Source organism: Arachis ipaensis, chromosome B05 (genome assembly GCF_000816755.2).
Source record: "Arachis ipaensis cultivar K30076 chromosome B05, Araip1.1, whole genome shotgun sequence".
NCBI classification, from domain to species: domain Eukaryota; kingdom Viridiplantae; phylum Streptophyta; class Magnoliopsida; order Fabales; family Fabaceae; genus Arachis; species Arachis ipaensis.
The window spans coordinates 76,870,431-76,875,778 of record NC_029789.2 but is presented as its reverse complement, the minus strand read 5'-3'; the positions used below and the strand labels follow the sequence as shown (position 1 = coordinate 76,875,778).

At 35.2% G+C, this 5,348-nt stretch overlaps 1 long non-coding RNA gene across 12 annotated transcripts; it reads right to left on the bottom strand.

Annotated features, from left to right (window-relative positions):
• On the bottom strand, nt 944-4,785 carry LOC107643693. Of its 12 annotated transcripts, none has more exons than XR_002363113.1 (7): nt 4,343-4,781; nt 3,833-3,963; nt 3,370-3,407; nt 2,949-3,265; nt 1,806-1,871; nt 1,598-1,703; nt 944-1,193 (listed from the first exon to the last, which is right to left on the bottom strand). It is a non-coding gene; the product is annotated as an uncharacterized LOC107643693 (long non-coding RNA). The 12 variants fall into 12 exon arrangements; XR_002363114.1 differs by having other exon boundaries at nt 1,598-1,696; XR_002363115.1 differs by lacking the exon at nt 1,806-1,871 and having other exon boundaries at nt 944-1,021; nt 1,163-1,193; nt 1,552-1,703.

Here is a 5,348-nt window from a genome sequence, read left to right as displayed (position 1 = left end):
GGCCACGCTTTCAACTCTTACCACGCTTAGAAGTGTGGCCATAGGTGTTAACCTATTGGTACTCTTTAAAAGTGTACTGAAAAGTTCACATATCACCATACTTTTGAAGCGTACCAAGAAAGCTAATTTTCAGCAAACTTCAAAAGCGTGCCGATAGAAAAATATATGGCTACGCTTTTTAAGCGTGCCAATAGCATGATATATGGCTACACTTAGTAAGCGTGGCTATTAATGACTACAAGAAAATATGGCTACACTTATAAAGCGTGCCAATAGCTACATAATCCCTTCATTAGGCCACTCCATACCACTTTCAACATTGGGAAAGCCATCATAATCAACATTAAATAACCAATCATTATTCAAAAACTAAATCATGTTATTAAAATAAACTTTATATAAAAATACAAAAAATAAACGGGCACAAGAAAATTGAAAAAATCAAAAGAAAAGAAAACAAATTCACTGCGAAGTCATCACTTTGCAAAGTAAAATTTACATCTAAATCACACTACTCAGCTGAGTGTAGAACTTCATCTAGGACTTCATGATTCCATATCTAACAGAACATTTGAAGTGGTTATTATATTCACCATCTGTCAGTATCACAATCCGCAAATAGCTCTCTTTGTTCCCAAAAAACTCGGGAAAATTCAACTAATCTACATAAAAAAATCCAAAAACAAATAAAGATACATTATTTTAGAGACTCTTGTTGAAGAGCATCTTTTGTTCTTGTTTTGATCCTTCCACAGCTGCGGTTGCTGCTGCTGTTATTGCAGCCGCTGCTTTGTACATGATGAGTTTCTGAATGACTGGTTTGTACATGGTGAGTTTCTGAATGACAAAGTTGTTTGAATTAGTCCAAGAAGAAAACAAATAGGACCCTTTGCTAGTTAAGACACCATGGTTTATCACAAAAAGGAGAAAATTATATACTTGCCTCATTAGGTTCTGTAAAGAGTACGATGCAATAGTGTCTTCCGAAAATTTCGAGACAAGAATTCCAAGACCTTGTCCTCTGTCTCTCAATTTTTGTTTTCTCATTTAAGTTAGTTCAAATTGTCCCAAAACATCACATTGTGGGTAGCCAATATAATTAAGTAATTAACTATATAGTATTATAGCATGGAGTAAAAAATCAATAGAGGTGGTCACATACCTTGAATGCATCTTCATCGGTTCTATCATCTCTAATATAAACAGGAAATACATCACTACAGTTGGCAAATCTTGTTGAAAGCAATTAATTAATGTACTATTTAATAAAAAAATAACCTTGAAAGAATAAATTAATCCAAAAGATGGAGAGTCTCTTTACAGTGTTAACAACTTCTTTTATCATAGTTGTTCATAAGAAAAGATGGGAGTCTTTTCAACTTACCTTTGTTGTGGATATAGAAACCAGGTTCAGGTTCATTGAGTGATTTATATTGCTAATGCTATATAACATTATTTACAAGTAATAACTATATAGTATTTACTTGAGTTAACTCGTGCAGTTTTATTAGAGAGCTAAAAGAAATTTAAAAAAAAAAATAGAGAGCTAACATTCAAATGAAAGAAATTGGGCAAGAAACCCCCATCCTTGAGGAACCTGTATGCATTGGCAACAAGCTTCATGTCATCAGCATTCAAGCGTGTGTCAAGCACCTCCCAATCCTTTTACGGCCCAAAAATCATTTTTGTAGGATACCTATTTTCTTAGTCACCACAAAAAAAAAAACACTCATCACATGCAATGAATGATGACTTGTTGATTTACACAAAATGATCTTTTAGGTTCTTAAAGCATATCTACATACCAACCAAGCATGAAATCAAGGGCTTTGTGCAGCAAGATGATCCAATTTTGCAAGTTACCACAAATTCTGTTGAAAATTGATTTTTCCAACTTAATCAGTTGATTTTAAAAAATTTGTATCTTCTAATTCTTACCTCCTAATAAACTGAAATTTTAGACAAACTAGATTCATCATGGTTTCACTCCAAACTTCAACTCGTAGAATTCGCAGCAAGGCAAACAAGTTGTTGCCTCACTTGGATTTTTTTGCAGCAAACAGATTTTCGACCACCAAATTTCAAAAATTCACCATAAATCATATACTTAACGAATCGCCTTCCAACTTTCCAGCCCAGTCCTAGACATTTCTATGTTCACCCCAAACATTATCCCATGCGATTCCGATCAATGTGAAATTAGTTATAACCCTTTAAAGTTGCTGCCCTCTTTTAAAGTGATGCAGAAAAACAGATTTAGTAGTCCAACTTAAAAAATTTATAACTAATTTAACAAATAATAGAATCCTTTTAAAATTAAATTCTAGCAACTAGACTTACTCTAGTTTACCCAGCATTTAACTCATTACAATTTCGTTCACTGTAGAATTATTTGTTAGAAAATTACTGCATCATTTTAGAAAATCAGATTTTCAAGAAAAGGAGTTGGCATTTAAATTTTAATCCCTCAACAACTCTCAAGTTCAATTCTAGTTAATTCCTTATCAATTTAAATTTATAATTAAATGCTTATAATTTAAAAGCTTTTAATATGGTCCCCACTATTTTGAACAGAACATTTATCTTCAAATTGAATTACCACCCTAAATTATTAGAATTTAATTACAAATTTAATTACGAAAGATGAAACTGGAAGAAGATTGTTCCTTGCTTCCGAAAACAACTTAACACAAGAAACTTTGTTCCTCTCCACAGATAAATGCCTGAAAAGAGGTACAAAGGATGAAATCTGGACAGCTTCATCTCTCACAAAACCAAAATATATTAAAAATTTGTTGTCCAAGCTTGGCATGAGTAAGGCTAGTCCTATGCCTACTTCTACAATTAATTTATATCTATATTTCTACTTTTACAATTAAACAAAATTCTAACTATTGTGTCAGTAGAGTATCCAAATGCAGCCATTATTAATATATACAAATACTTACTGGATCAGCCCATTTTGCAGCAATAGCTTCTGCGATTTTCCTTCTCTGCTTAGGAGACTTGGGAGCTCGTTTGCTACCTGGTGGCCTCACCATTTGTTTCCTTTGTTCAACACACTCTGACCACTCTTGCTTCAGCTGTTTATCCAAGATTCCATAGGAATTCCATTGCAGCTCTTCCTACTCAGCATATCCTTTTCTTGATGCTTCCGCAACTAAATTCTGCCACTCAAAACAACACCTTCCTGCAACATCTTTTTTCTAAGCCTCCTATCCATCCCATTTTCACTCTGGCGCCTATCTTCAGTCTTGTTTCTGTGCTGTGCAATCAATATGGAAGATAAGTTGGAGTAAAAGTAAGTGAAAACGGAACTAATCAGTAGAGCAGCAGTGAATTAGCAACATCTTTCAGGAAAAGACTTACGTTTGTGCATGCCCAAGATTAGCCAACTTCATTTTTATCTGCATTACCAAATTTTATGAAGAAAATCAGTTAAAATTTTGAAGCTACAATTCGAAAACCCAATTATCAATCTAAACATGTTGCACTTGCGTCAGTATTAATACTGAATAATAACCCATTTAAAAATTACTACCATTAAGAAATTGTTTAGTGAGACCAGAGAGAGACAGGACACATGTAAACTTGAACATTACATATTGGCCAGTGAAATACTCAAGATTGAACTATAACGCTCCTTCATTTGCAATGAACAAATTTTTATGGCTTCACTAAAATCAACTAGCCATTATTCATAATTCTATCAAAACTCAATTGAATGACATAATTTAATTCACGTTCCTGAATTCCCTATCAACTTAACAAGGTGCACAGATGCTTTAAGTGAGCTTCAGATGAATGGAAATAATTGATGAATAACACTCACCATATATAATTTTATCTGCTTTGCAATACATCATTGATTAAAACTTGTATCTCCACATTGAGCTCCTGTTTAGGTCCATTCACCGTATTGGTAGTGCTGAATCCACCACAAAAACTTCTGAAAACCCTAATCTACGAGAAATAATAGATTGAAACTATATTAGACACAGGTAAAGATAAGTTATCCCACCATAACTCTTGTAAAGAAATCATTTGCCATGTTAGTCGGCTATGCTAAACAGATCCAAATTGAACCATATATCCATGTAAAACTAGAACTATAGAACTTGAAGAACGTCGAAACGAGTAAAAGGTGATGAATTAGTAATCACTAATCAGATATTCAATCAAAATAGAACTTGGAAATGGAAGCGGGAGCTGATTCTGAGCATTTCATCATGTCACTAACAAAATAACCACCTAAATAAACAGACTAATTTACCTAAATTTCCAAAATAGAGAAGAAATAGAGGAATAGAGAAACAGAGAATCAGAGGGAGGAAATACTTACCAGTGTTTACGGTGCCGATTGAGGGAGAGACGGCAACAATTGAGGATTCTGAATCCAACGAGGATTTGCAAGAGAGAGATCGCTGAGGGAGTAGGAGGCCACCCCGATGCGTTGATGGTGCGACAGATAGAGGGCCAACGATTGAGGGTTACTAATCCAACAAGGGTTGCGTTGATGGTGCAAGGGTTGGGTGCGAGGGTTGAGAAACAACCAGGGTGTGACAGAGAGATGGTCGGGTGCAAGGGTTAGAGGCTCGGGTGCAAGGGTTGATGAACATGAAGCCGAGCTGGGTGCAACGGTCATTGGCAGTGATGAAGATGACGATGAAGGCGAGCTGGGTGCGATGAAGATGAACGGTGGAGGTTTTTACGAGGGATTTGAAAGTGAAGATGAAGATGATGGTGCAGCTTCACTTTTTAGAGTTAAAAAGTGAATTTGGAAACAATGTAAAACCTAGTGTATGCTTTTGTTATCATTTTAGGGTTAAAATTGAAAACTTAGAAAAAAAATGATAAGAAAAGTAAAGTGTGAAAACAATAGGTGGAATATTAAATTTTGGGGAGGGAATTTTACTGGCACATTTTTATAGGGTGTCAAAATAAACATAGAATATAGACACGTTTTAAAAAGGTGACCATTGGAAGAAAAACTAACCACGCTTTTTAAGCGTGCCAATATTCCTCTATGGCCAAAATTTAAATTAGTGGCCACCCTCGTAAGAGCGTGCCACTTTCTCTCTATTTCCAAGCTTTTCAAGCGTGGCAAAAGAAGCGTGGCCAAATTTCAAATAATGGCCACCTCGTAAAAGCGTGCCGATTTTCTTTTATGGCCACGCTTTTTAAGCATGACAAAAAAAGTGGCTAAATCACAAATCAATGGCCACCATCACAAAAGCGTGGCCATTGACCACTTTTGGCCATGCTTTAAAAGCGTGGCAAGAAAAAAGTGTGCCGACAGACCATTTTTCTTGTAGTGAGAACACTGAGCTAAATAAAGAATAAGTTTC